A 14977-nucleotide genomic window follows, 5' to 3' on the forward strand; every position below is an offset into this window, starting at 1 on the left:
GCTGAACGTACTCGTTTAAACCAGACTGTTGTGAGCCTCCAGGTATGATTTATCTTTCTTATTTTATCTTTCCTTCTGCCTTTTGAGAATGTTTACCAATTTCGTACAAACTGTTTCTTGCTTTTGAAAGGCTGAGGTTCAGACTCGCGAGGTCAAGGTTGCAGACCTCACAGCCCATGTAACAACTGTCACTAAAATCGATAATTAGGATGAAAATTAGTCAATAAGAAAACCCTAATTGAGACACCCAAGTAATTCTGCATAAACCCTGAAAATTTCAGAGCAATCGGAACCAGGATCAGGGCCCCTAAAACTCAAGGGGGGTAAACCCTAGTTGACGATTATCTACTTAAAACGTTGTTGAAATATAATTGGACCAAATTTCTGACTTATCAGGGCTAGTCCCGTGCAGGGCAAGCCAAAGAATTTTTAGGTGTCCCTTATGGACCGTAAGGGCTCAGGCTTACGGTCCGTCAGCAAGTCCAAATTCGTGTATAAATAGCCGACCTTGGCACTTGCTTTCTGTTGTTATAATGACGGCCAAATTCCTTTTGTACGTCGAGATAGAGCTGTAATACTACAATTAAACACACACAATCACAAGGTGCTGCCGCAATCAGGGTAATAACTCGATCGCTATTACGATTCAACGTCCGATCGATTATAACTATCCAACGATTGTCTGAGTGCTGCTCAAATTGAGCTTCTACTTTGATTATTCGTCGTGATTTCGACTTGAATATCTGAGTGCTGTTCGAATTCGGACTATGCTCTGTTATTCGTTGTGAATCCGATTGAATTATTAAGTATTGCACTTATTAATCATTGTGAGGGTTTGATCTCGTGAATTGACGTAACTGCTGAATTAGTTACTAACCTATTGTGTGTGCATTATTATCAAATTAGGTTTAATCAAGGCTAATCAGTAGGCTTATACCTTGCCCGTTAAATCTGCAATGTGAGTCATTTCCCTTTTATAAACTCTTTTCTCACAGTTTGTGAGTCATTCTCTTTTTATCAACTGTTTTACAATACTCCAAATTATTTTCAAAATGTTATAATTACAGGGATTAAGTCGTGGTTATCTTGACCGTTGGTTAGTGGGGTATTGTGCACATTACTAATTTCTCACAGTTAGGCAATAAGCCCTAACAGTGGTTAGGCTAATAAGACCTAACAGTGACAAAACGTCACTAATTGGGTGACTGGACCCAATAGTGGTATGACCATCGTCACACGGGTGGCAAGACCAGATATTAATTAAGATACTGCCATAGTAATCGCTCTTATGCTGTAATTTATAACTATGTGTCATTTTATCAAAATGAATGATTCACTCAGTATTTCCCCGCTGACAAAACATTTTTACAACATGTTTCAGGTGACATACTGTGATTTCAGTACACGTGCTACGGAGCACCATCAAGCTTGAAATAGTGGCTCAATTAAATAAACATGTTTGTAAAATAATGAAATTATGAGGTTTACGGGATTTATCCTGAAATGTAAATAAATAATATTCGGGCATTTTTCAAAGTTTAAAACGATCCTGTTAAGACTTCCGCTATAAAAATAAATACCATGGGATTTTCTGTCCCGCGGCTCCTGAAACGGGTCAAACCGGGTCGGGGGCCGTGACAGAAAAAGGTGGTATCAGAGCCACCGATCAAGCCACTGATTTAAGCTTACTATTGATTTTAGCCTATTAAAGTAATTGAAAAATACTTAGGAATTTCTAATTGTTATTTGATGATTATGTGTTTTATTATCTGACTAATTATATACAGCATAGGGCAGATCTTTATATGCTAGCCAACATAGCAATTAATACAAATTTTAAATAAATTAGACCAAAATTATCCATAATCTAGAAGCCTTATTCAGTAAGTAAATAAACTTACAAATAAAACCTAGGGTATTTTAAATTTTAGTTGTTTTGATAGTTAAACAGTATAAAAGTATATTTCAAATTTTTCTATCAAATTTGTTATAACTTCTGACTTAGTAACTATGTTATGTTAAACAACATGAGTGACTTGTCTGACGCCCTTTAGAATTTAAATCTCTATCCAGTAAGAATAGAAGTTTCCAGAGATTTCAATAGATATATAGCAGAAAGGGAAGAACCTATAGAATTCAACGCTGTACCTCTCGAAAAACCCACCCCTAAGAAAATAGAAATCGGGGAAAGCTCTAGGCAAATTGAGGGGTTACCATCCCAGGAAGAATTCGATTTTTCATTGACAGATTATAATTCTATCAAGTCTGTTAATGAAAAACAACTAGTAATAGATGTAGAACCAGCTATTCCAAACCCTTCGATCCACCCGCAACCTTTAGCAATAGACGAATGGTTGACTAATGAAATACAGATTCAAAATTATCCCTATAAGCTTTTTCCTCAGTACGATCCAGAACCAAATCCACCAATAAGTAACCAAGAATATAGCTAGACTCCGCCACTTTGACTAAAGAATTAATTAATGTTGGGAATAGGATCCAAGAGATTGAGAAACAGATCTCCTGGAAATACAATCAGAGGAAACACCATTACTAGAATATTATTTGGCAAAAAGATAGGAGATTTATAAAAATGATTGTATAATAGTAATAGTAAAATTAGTATATGTAAAATAAGTAATGGGACGGTTGTATATAGAAGTATAATACCATGAAAATTTTAGAAAATTTACAACTTTTGGCTGTTTACGTAATTATGTGCAATTAAGGGTGACATTGAAATTACTTCTGGTATACTAATTATTTATCTATAAATTAGTTATCCGATGGAAAACACTAATAATGAACCTGTCAACGAGGTCAATCAATCCGAGCAACAATCAAGGGATCAATATATGACTAGGCAGGATATAGAAAATATTGTTGCTCAAGGGATAGCTAACACTATTCCAACAATGATGCTGCTGTTAAAAATCCAATAGAACCACAGCAAATCATTCCTAGCAAACGTATTTCTGAAGATAACTTCAGTAATAGCGTAAACGGAGGCAATAATCATGTTAATCATGATGAGGAACTACGACAAGCTCCGCTCTCTAAGAAAAAGAAAGCTGCAACGCCTGGTTGCACTTACAAGGAGTTCCTTGCCTGTAAACCTGTAGAGTTCGCAGGCAATGAAGGGGCAACTGCGGCACTGCGTTGGTTAGAGAAAACCGAGGCAGTGATCAGAATAAGTAAATGTGTTGAGGAAGATAAGGTTATGTATGCTTCGCACCTTTTCAAGGAAGAAGCGTTAGAATGGTGGAATACAGTGTTACAAGCTAAAGGAAGTAACGTGGCCTATGCCATGAGTTGGGAAGAATTTAAGCAAATAATAGAAAGAAAATTCTGTCCCGAATATGAAAAAGAGCAGATGACGAATAAGTTTTTAAGTCACCGAATGGTAGATGTAGATTGTCGAGGGTATACTTCAAAATTCTTTGAGTATGCCAGAATTGTACCTACTTTGGCTTCGCCAGAACCGGTACTTATCTCTCGCTATATCTGGGGTTTGATTAGTGAGATTCGTGACATTGTCAAAGCTGCGAGACCCCGCACGATTGACGATGCGGTAGAATTAGCTAACACTCTAACTGACGGATTGGTACGCACTCGGGAAGAAAATAGGAGAAAGGATTTGGCCCAGAGAATTTCCCAAGAATTTCATATAGGTACTAGTAACAATTTCAAGAAAAGAGAAAATGGGCGATTTTCCACTATTCCATTTTGCAATACCTGCAAGGGAAAACATTTTGGAAAATGCAGAGGATGCTGCAATTACTGCAAAATTCCTGGACATCAAGAAGAGGATTGCAGAAAAAGAAGGCAATAACTTGCTACAATTGTGGAGAACCCGGACACTTCAGAACAAGCTGCCCGAAATTAGGCAATCCAGCAAACGAAAAGACTGCAGAAGGGAATACCAAGAAAAACGCAAGAGCTTTTCAATTAACTACTCAGGAAGCTGAAGTAATTCCTGACATCATAGTCGGTACATTTTAGTTCACTAACATTTATGTAAATATTATTTAATTCTGATGCAAACTACAATTTTATAAATTCTTCATTCTGCCAAGCCCTTAAGTTATCCTTAATCAACCGTAGGCAGACTTTTACAATTGAAACGACAGATAGGAATTTCGTTAGACTAAATAAGATTTTTACGAAAAGCAAAGATAAAATTTGGATATAAATTTTCTGCAAAACTTGTTAGTAATTAATTTAGCCGGATTCGATGTTGTATTAGGAATAGATTGGTTAATAGCCAACTATGCTTGAGTTCTCTATGATCTAAGTTCCGTAGAGATCCATACACCAGCAAGAGAATTAGTAATAATAACCAGAGATAAACCACAAAAATTACTGAAATTAACATCAGTAATGAAGCTGGCCAGTTCTTTACAAGAAATCAGGAATAGTATATATGGTATCAATAGTTGCTGATACCAAAAGATAAGAAGATAGAAGACATTCCGATTATATCGGAATATCCTAACATTTTCCCCAAAACCTACCAGGATTACCACCCAATAGAGAAATAGAATTTAGAATTCCTCTAAATCCAGAAACTGTACTAAGACACTATATCAGACAGCATCTACTGAAACATTAGAATTAAAGAAACAATTAGATTAGATTAATTACTAAGTAAAGGATTTATACGACCAAGTTCCTCCATGTGGGAATACTTCAGTATCGTTTATGAAGAAAAAGGAAATCCTAAGTGACTACGACTGTCATATTTAGTATCACGAAGGAAAGGTTGGAGACAGTTAGAAAAGTGATACAAATAAAGGTCGTTGGAGTTCAAGTTGGAGACAAAATACTATTGAAAGTATCTCCTTGGAAAAGAGTTAGGAAAGCTAAGTCTAAGGTACGTAAGACCATTCAAGTAATCCAACAAATAGGACCAGTGGCCTATCATTTATAACTACCAGAAGAATTAGCAGAGGTACATGATGTATTTCATGTATCCAACCTTAAGAAATGTCTATTAGATAAATCCCTGGTAGTACCTCTCCAAGGTAAAGAGGTAAATGGCAAATTTTAAATGATAGAGAATCTATTACAAATAAGATAAGAAGATCAAGTTTTCCAAAGCACAAAACAACTAGTGCTGTTCACAGCCAAAAGAGGACCAGAATACACGTAAAAGCTAGAATCAGAAATAAGGTGAAAATACCCTCATCTATTTCAGTAAATCTCGAGGACGAGATTTTTCATAAGGTGGGGAGGATGTAACAACTGTCACTAAAATCGATAATTAGGATGATAATTAGTCAATAAGAAAACCCTAATTGAGACACCCAAGTAATTCTGCATAAACCCTGAAAATTTCAGAGCAATCGGAACCAGGATCAGGGCCCCTAAAACTCAAGGGGGTAAACCCTAGTTGACGATTATCTACTTAAAACGTTGTTGAAATATAATTGGACCAAATTTCTGACTTATCAGGGCTAGTCCCGTGCAGGGCAAGCCAAAGAATTTTTAGGTGTCCCTTACGGACCGTAAGGGCTCAGGCTTACGGTCCGTAAGCAAGTCCAAATTCGTGTATAAATAGCCGACCTTGGCACTTGCTTTCTGTTGTTATAATGACGGCCAAATTCCTTTTGTAGGTCGAGATAGAGCTGTAATACTACAATTAAACACACACAATCACAAGGTGTTGCCGCAATCAGGGTAATAACTCGATCGCTATTACGATTCAACGTCTGATCGATTATAACTATCCAACGATTGTCTGAGTGCTGCTCAAATTGAGCTTCTACTTTGATTATTCGTCGTGATTTCGACTTGAATATCTGAGTGCTGTTCGAATTCGGACTATGCTCTGTTATTCGTTGTGAATCCGATTGAATTATTAAGTATTGCACTTATTAATCATTGTGAGGGTTTGATCTCGTGAATTGACGTAACTGCTGAATTAGTTACTAACCTATTGTGTGTGCATTATTATCAAATTAGGTTTAATCAAGGCTAATCAGTAGGCTTATACCTTGCCCGTTAAATCTGCAATGTGAGTCATTTCCCTTTTATAAACTCTTTCCGCACAGTTTGTGAGTCATTCTCTTTTTATCAACTGTTTTACAATACTCCAAATTATTTTCAAAATGTTATAATTACAGGGATTAAGTCGTGGTTATCTTAACCGCTGGTTAGTGGGGTATTGTGCACATTACTAATTTCTCACGGTTAGGCAATAAGCCCTAACAGTGGTTAGGCTAATAAGACCTAACAGTGACAAAACGTCACTAATTGGGTGACTGGACCCAATAGTGGTATGACCATCGTCACACGGGTGGCAAGACCAGATATTAATTAAGATACTGCCATAGTAATCGCTCTTATGCTGTAATTTATAACTATGTGTCATTTTATCAAAATGAATGATTCACTCAGTATTTCCCCGCTGACAAAACATTTTTACAACATGTTTCAGGTGACATACTGTGATTTCAGTACACGTGCTACGGAGCACCATCAAGCTTGAAATAGTGGCTCAATTAAATAAACATGTTTGTAAAATAATGAAATTATGAGGTTTACGGGATTTATCCTGAAATGTAAATAAATAATATTCGGGCATTTTTCAAAGTTTAAAACGATCCTGTTAAGACTTCCGCTATAAAAATAAATACCACGGGATTTTCTGTCCCGCGGCTCTTGAAACGGGTCAAACCGGGTCGGGGGCCGTGACAGCCCGCGTGACTATTGCTGAAAAGCGGGCTAATGAGGCTGTCGAGGCCAGAGATGCTCTGACCTCTTCGTTTAACCAGCTTGAGGCTGACCGCGAGTGGATGCGGAGTCGCGGTATTGCACATGTAAGTATCCTGTGCCTTTGTATCAAATGTTTAGCACGTGATGACCTTATTATTCTTGTGTTGCAGATTGTTCAGTCTATCATGGATGCTCCTGAAACCGCAACTGGTTTAGACTTGGTCAAGCAGCGTGCCCGCGATGCTGGTTTTAAAGCTGGTTATAGCCGCTGTATCGGTCATATAAACGTCATGTCTAAAGGCGGTTATACTGAAGAACGGTCCGGGTTTCGTGACGTGGACACCGAAGCTCTTCTTGAGGCGGCCGTTGCATCCTTTTATGATACGTCTCTCTCTTGTGTGGAGAAGCTTGATGAATGCTTGGAGGCAGCGGATTATGTAGACCGGTTGCGGATGCTATATGCCAACGCGGAAGAGGTAAATACTGCTGGTGGCGGCCAAGATGGCGGGGTACCAGTGGTACAAAATAGGACTCAGGTTGGCCTGTGTGCCCCCTTTTTTGTTTTCCTCTTGTACATGTTGGAATTTTATGTAAATCCATTGTGCACCGCGTGGGTGCCTGAATTTTTTGAATATAAAGTTCGTTGCTCAATTTGTATAAGTGTCTTTACTTCTTGCATGTTTGAATGTGTGCATGCGGGACTCTACCCATTGTGAATGGGGTTGAGTATCCTCTATACCGTTGTCGTATAAGTGTGTCAATTCCATTGCTTGCCTTGTTAGGTTTTAGAAATTGTTAAGTTTTGTAAAAACTTGTGTATTTGGCCGGATAGACACTTAACGTCTTGCCTTTGCTGGCCTATTACAATATTTGTGTGTGGTGAGCACTTTGTGTCGGTATCGCGAATGAAGATTTTGCCAATCTGTTTTTGCGGATACCGCAAAGTGGAACACGCATTTGTAATAGTAGTAACAAACAATATTGCATTGAATTGCTCATTTATTTATTTGCAAATGGCCTGCGGCCCGATAGGTTACATGAAAATGTAAAAAACATGGCTTACATGTAGCATCGTCTAAGCTGTTGTGCATTCCATGTGCGTGCGATAGTTTCGCCTTCTAACGTTTGTAACTTATACGCGCCTTTGCCTAAGACCTCATTGATGAGGTAGGGTCCTTCCCACTTGGGGGCAAGTTTTCCTGGGCGTTCAGCATTAGATGCTTCGTTGTCGCGGAGGACGTAGTCTCCCGGGTTGAAAGTACAAACGCCGACGCTTGAGTTGTAGTACTTTTCAAGTTTGGATTTGTACTTGGCCTCGTTGATGGCAGCGTTTTCACGCCTTTCTTCCAAGAGGTCTAAGTCAATCCTGCGTTCCATACTGTTGTCTATTTTTTCAATAGCCAACATTCTGGGTGAAGGGAGGCCTACTTCCGCGGGGATCACCGCTTCTGAGCCATATACTAGGCTGAAAGGTGTCTCCCCATTGCTCGTTTTTGGGCTTGTGCGGTGAGCCCATAGGATGCTTGGGAGTTCATCGACCCAGCCACGCCTGGCTGTTCCCAACCTTGCTTTGATGCCTTCGACTAGACTTTTGTTGATACTCTCAACCTGGCCATTCCCTTGCGGATGTGCCACAGATGAGAATATGTGTTCAATGTGTAGTTCTTCTAGCCATTTTTGAAATTCGTCGGCAGCAAAGTTGGTGCCGTTATCGGTAATGATGCACATTGGTAGACCGAAACGGCAGATGATGTGTTCCCAAATGAATTTCCTAGTTATCATAGCAGTGGTTGAGGCGAGCGGTTTCGCCTCTACCCATTTTGTGAAGTAATCAACCGCTACTATGATAAATTTGACCGCACCTGGTGTGTCTGGGAAGGGTCCGACCGCGTCGATTGCCCATTTCTGAAAAGGCCATGCGGTGGTGACTGGGACCAAGTTGTTCTTGGGGCGCAAAGTTTTTGGAGCATGTCGTTGACAGTTAATACATTTGCGCAACTCTTTGACCGCGTCCAGGTGTATGCCGGGCCAGTAGTACCCGGCATTCATGATTTTGGCCACTACCATGCGTGGTCCTGCGTGTATGCCACACATTCCCTCGTGTATTTCTCTGATGAGGTATGTGGCGTCTTGGGGGTTGACGCATCGTAGGAGTGGCCCTAGGTATGATTTACGGTATAAGATACCGTCTCCCATTTGATAATGGCACGCTTTGTATTGTAACTTGCGTGCTTCTGACTTGCTTTCGGGAGTCACACCTGATTGCAAATATGCAATAATTGGTGTCATCCAAGATGTTGTGCCATATTGGATGACATTGACCTGGCGCAGGGGTACCGAAGGATTCTGCAGAATTTCGATGCGTATCTCCTTTGCCAGGTGTTGGAAGCTGGTGGATGCAAGTTTTGATAGTGCATCTGCGGATTTGTTTTCACTTCTGTTGATATGTCGGATATTGAACGAAGTGAACTTTGATGTTAGTTGCAGGGCTTGCTCGAGGTAGAGGATCATGATATCCCCCTTTGCGGCATAGTCGCCACGTATCTGCCCTGCAACTAACAAAGAGTCGACGTGTGCTTCCAAATGTTGCACGCCGAGTTTGATTGCTAAACGTAGTCCTGCCAGTAGAGCCTCATATTCTACCTCGTTATTTGTGCTTTTGAAATCAAGGCGGATTGCATATGTAAGTTCTTGGCCATCAGGGCTGACGAGTCGCAGACCTGCGCCTGCACCTTCCTCGTTGGAGGCACCATCAGTAAAAAGTGCCCAAGTTTCCGAGGAAGATGGTGCTGGTGTAGGATTTTGTGCTTCTTCGCATTCTTGGATGCGATTGGCCGGTACCTCGGCGACGAAATCAGCTAAGACTTGGCCTTTAATCGCGGGGCGCGGTTTATAGTTCAGCGTGTGCGCGCCCAGCTCGATTGCCCATTTCGCTAATCTCCCAGAGATGTCAGGTTTGGATAGGATCGGGCCGATCCTGTAATTGGTTAGCACCGTGATGACATGGTTTGCGAAGTAGCGTCGCAACCGTCTTGAAGCGTGTACTAGTGCTAATACCAATTTCTCCATTATTGAATACCTTGTCTCTGGGTCGTTGAGCATCTTGCTGATGTAATAGATGGGTGTTTGAACCCCCTCCCGCTCCACTATCAGTACCGCACCTACCGCGTTATCTGCGGCAGATAGGTATAGTATGAGTGGTTCATCTTTGCGTGGTGCGGTTAGAGTTGGGAGTTGTATCAAACACTCCTTCATTTCCCGGAAAGCATTTTCGGCCTCTGCGGTTCACTGGAATTGTTCTTTCTTTAAACAGTTCCGCAGGGTCTTGATGAAAGGATATGACTTAGCTGCATGGTTGGCTAAGAATCTATTTAGTGCGGCTAGCCTGCCGGCCAGCCGTTGCATTTCTTTCATCGTTGAAGGCGATGGCATGTGCTCGATCGCCTGAACCTTTTCCGGGTTTACCTTGAATGCATCTTTGGTTACGATGAATCCAAGGAATTTTCCTTCTTCCATTCCAAACGAGCATTTCCCTGGATTGAGCTTTATGTTAACGCTTCGCAGAGTTTGGAATGTTCGTTCAATATCAGTGAGCATGGTATCTTCCTCCATGCTCATGACGACTAAATCGTCCATGTAGATTTCGACACTTTTGCTTATTTGCCCGCGGAAAGTGTCATTCATCAGTTTTTGATAGGTTGCGCCCGCGTTGCGCCACCCAAACGACATTTTTGTATAACAGTAATTCACGGTGGGAGTGCGGAATGCCGTTTTGTCTTCATCCTCGATTGCCATCTGTACTTGGTGGTAGCCTTTATAACAATCGAGGAAACACTACCATCTGAAAGGTGCGAGGTTATCGACTTTTTCGTCGATTTTCGGAAGTGCGTAACAATCCTTGGGACAGGCTTTGTTGAGGTCTTTGTAATCGACGCACATGCGCCAGCCCCCGGATGGTTTCTCTACCATGACTGCGTTGGATAACCAAGTCTGGTATTTGACTTCCCGCAGGATGCCTGCGGAGAGCAGTTCTTCCACCTGCTCATGCATCGCCTGGTTTTTAGCGGATCCAAGGTGGCGTTGGCCTTGGATCACCGGCTTAATACCTGGCATGGTATTTAAGCAATGTTGCGCGATTTCACGCGGGACCCAGTCATGTCTGCGGGTGTCCACGCGAAAATGTCTTGGTTCCTGAAGAGAAGCTGCTTTAGGTGCGCTTTGGTGTTAGGGGACAAGGCGTGGCCCAACGTAACCTTTTGTTCTGGGTATCTTGCGTTGAGAACCCATTTTTCTGGTTGGTTGTTGGGGGTAGGCCTTGCTATCTTGGTCCGACGTATTTCATCCGACATCATGACGTCTCTGCGTGCGTAGATTATCGCGACCCCTGTTTCGGTTGGGAAACCGACAGCAGAGTAGGGTACGAACGTAATCATATTGAAATCACCTTGGGATTCTCTCCCAAGGAGCACGTCATATCTGGAGGTATGAGGTAAAACCATAAAGTTTACCTCTTCTGTTCTTGTGTGCCTTCCGCTGGTGAGACGTACAGGAAAAGTGATCTGGCCTAGGGGAAAGACAGTTTCCCCTGCGAACCCGGCCAACGGGTAATCCACTGCTTGCAACCGATCCTTGTCCTCCTGATCGAACTGGTTGAAACATTGCTCGTAGATTATATCAGAAGTACTGCCTGGGTCGATGAATAGACGCTCGGTGCAGTAATGAGCCAGTTGGCCTGTAATATCGACAGCGCGCCTGTCGCGCGGTCCGCCTCGTACTTTTGGAAAGACGACTTGCTCGTCTTTCCAGTCATTGTCCGGTCTTCTCGCCGCTTTGTGCGGCCTTCCTTTGCCTCCGTTAATCATGTGGGTCGAGGCCACATACATGGTCCTCTTCCCTGAGGAGGTGCCTTCGCCATGAGGGGTGATGCGCTTGGTGGGTTTCTGCCCACCTGGCAAAAGATGTTGCAGTTTGCCCTCTTTTAAGGCTCGTTCAATCTCCAGCCGGAGACTGATGCAGTTGTTTGTTGTGTGGCCCGAGTCCTTGTGATACTCACAATAGAGAGTGAGATCATGATTTTTCTTGGACTTCATTGGTTGGGCCGGTCGCAAGAGCTGTGCGTCCGTAAGAAGGACTTCGCTTGGCGACACAGTGATCTCGGTCCAGTTGCGGTCTCGAGAATCTTTCTTTGATGCCTGGTTGTCCCGTTGGGCGTTATGGTTCCTTGGGTGAAACGGGTTGGTCCGCGGGAAGTATGGTTTAGAAATGCTCTCGCGATTTCCAACGTCCCGGTTGCGTTTATTGTTACGCTTGGACCCCTGGTGGGATGTTTCGGCTTGGGGCTGTGCCTTTGCCATATGCGGTTCAAGGGACCACTGCGTCTGGGCGTATGTCTTGACTGCGGCCATGACATCTTCCCATTTTTAGGCAAGCCCTCCTTGCCAGAGATGGTCATAACCATCTGCTTGTCCCTGACGGCCTTGATGAAGTGGTTCCGTGCCATTTGGTCTGCCACGTCACCTATCTCCAGGCACTCTTTATTGTATCGGACGACGAATGCTTCGAGAGATTCGTCGTCCCTGCGCCAGATATTCATGACGTCCGTCGAATCACGTTCGTGACGTCGTTGCTGGCTGAAATGAGCGAGGAACTTTGCATGTAAGTCCTCGAATGAGGCCAGTGATCCCACTGGCAAAGAATCGAACCAAGCCCTGGCCAGACCCGTGAGGGTCTGGGGAAAAAATTACACCAAGTGGGTTCATCCCACTGGCCGTTGCACCCTGCACCCATGAAAATGTTCATGTGGTCGTCTGGGTCGGACGAACCGTTGTATTTCCCAACATTGAATGGGAATTTTGTTGTGGTGAAATGGGCGTGGGCAATTCGCGGGGCGAATTTGGAGTTTTCGGCCGCAGCTTTCGGTTTGTAGGGCTGATTCTCAGGGCGCTTTGCAGCCCTGAGGTATGTGTTGCGGGGATGAGTGGGAGGAATATAGTGTCGTCCTCCCGGTCTGCTACTGGAAGCATGAGAATCCCCGCAATATGTATGGTCGTCCGGGTCGGTACGACCATACCCTTCGGTATATGGCTGTGGGCCCAACCGACTCTGAATTCCGGAGCCATGTCGGGATGCCGACCGTCGCCTGTCCTCGCTGTAAGGACCTAGGCGGGTATGTACTGGCCCCCTGGTGTGGGACCCGTACGAGGAATCATCCTCGTTTATTGTGCGGACATCACAGTACGATGATCCGTGATCTTCACGTCTGCTTCTCGAGGCTGGACGTGAGGGTACCCTGCCTTCGTATTGTAAAATACGAACCGTAGGGGTGTGCGGTGCTGGGGTAGGCCCAGCTTGTACTTGCGCTTTCGCACAAGCGCGGTTATATGTTGCGGCCAGCAGGGCTGCCTGCTGGTCATACCAGGCATGAGGGTCCATGTCTGGTGGGATCACAGGTGCGTACTGTGATAGGTCATGTCCGAACGTAAGGGATGGACCCCTTTGCATTGACATGCCAATGTGTCCAGGGTGTGAGGTTGAGGGATTAATCCCTACCGGCCCTGGGTTTGCGGGGTTTTGGTTATCCCCAGTGTTGTTTTGGTGATCAGTCATGATCTTTTGAGAGGGAGAAGGATGGTTGAAAAAGTGCTAAGAGTAGTGGTGGGCGCCAATGATGAAACAATGGTTAACCGGGCAGGGTTAACTCACTGGTCTCGTCAAGAAGGGTTAATCCCTTCCTCTCGAGGATCGCTGGCTGGATCACCGGTGGGTTGATCTCCTGCACAAGGAAACAAACCGTGACTCGTAACAAGGAGGATGGGGTGGGGGGTGCTCCTTGTTACCACTCTCCGGCGTGAGAATCAGTAGTCTGCTTGGGAAGCAAAGTATGATAGTAGTAGTAGTGAGAGAGTTGAGAAGAGATACCTCAAACCTGGTTTGGGGTTGGTATTTATAGCCGAGGAGTGAAGGAAGAGGTGGATGGACGGACTGACGACATGCTGCACCTTTGCAGGTGTGTCAGGCTTGTCGGACGTGGAGATAACGCCACGTCAGTCTGTCGCTTATGTAGACCTGACAGGTGACTGTCATTGATGCTACTTGCACTGTTGTGTCAGTCCCACTTGTTGAGCACAAAGGATGCGGTGCGAGCCGCATCGCTGCTTGCGGTAACTTCTGATGTTACCGCGTGTCTTGCTTGTGATCAAGAAATACACGAGATGCGGTGCCAGCCGCATCGTCGTTCGTGGAGACTGTCGCCTGCATCCCTTGTCGTGACGAAAATGCCCATATGATGCGGTGCCAGCCGCATCGTTATGTTCATCTGCTTCCACATACAAGGTAAGGCTTCTCATCTTCAGACCGATTGGATTCAAAGGATGTGACCGCATGGACGCGGTTCATCACCGGTGGGGGTTTGTTTGATACGGGTGATGGTCGATTTAGGACCATACCCCTTCAGCGACTAACTGCTGTCAGTACTCAGACAGGCCACTTGCTTGGTTGCCACTAAAGTCAAAGTGGCAGTGCCACTTGTCGGACTACAGATTGCGGTTTTAGGCCGCATTGCTATGTACAGTATGACATTCCTTGTGGTGACGAAAACAACCGTTTTCATGTACAAAGTAAGCATTCTCATCACTTGACCGATTGGAACAACAACTTGGGTTCGTGCGTTGCCCGCACGAACTCAATTAGATCCTTGCTGATAGGGATAACGAGGTGGGTGATGGTCTCTCGTCGCCGAGCCTGGTGCGAGATTTGGGACCATACCCCTTCAATACTTTTTTTTTTCAAGGGTGGTCAAAGGGTGGGTCCGCCGTTGAACTTCAATCCAAACGCCAAAAAACAAACAACTGATCCAACATTGTGTGCACATTGCCCAATTCTCACAAAAAAACCTTTGTCCTGCTCATATAATTTTAGTTGACCAATGATTCCACATTACCACAAGAAAAAGTTGTCACGCCAAAGTACAGAAAACAAAGATGATTTTGCTTTAAAGAGACATCGGAAAAGTATAGGAAACTCACACCTGTAATCTGGCTTAGAAAGTTAACATAACACGGTAAAATTCATTCTTCCAACACCTAATATTACTCTGTTCATAATAATGCCTGTAACCCGTTTGATGAAATGTCTCTGAGAACTCTGCTTTATGTTTTATCTTGAAGTTCATACATACATTTTTATCTTTGCTATATATAATGTTACTTGTTTGTGGTGGTTCAAACTCTTATGGTCAGATAAAAATTGCAACTTTGAGCCT

Source organism: Helianthus annuus, chromosome 13 (assembly GCF_002127325.2).
Source record: "Helianthus annuus cultivar XRQ/B chromosome 13, HanXRQr2.0-SUNRISE, whole genome shotgun sequence".
Taxonomy (NCBI): Eukaryota; Viridiplantae; Streptophyta; class Magnoliopsida; order Asterales; family Asteraceae; genus Helianthus; species Helianthus annuus.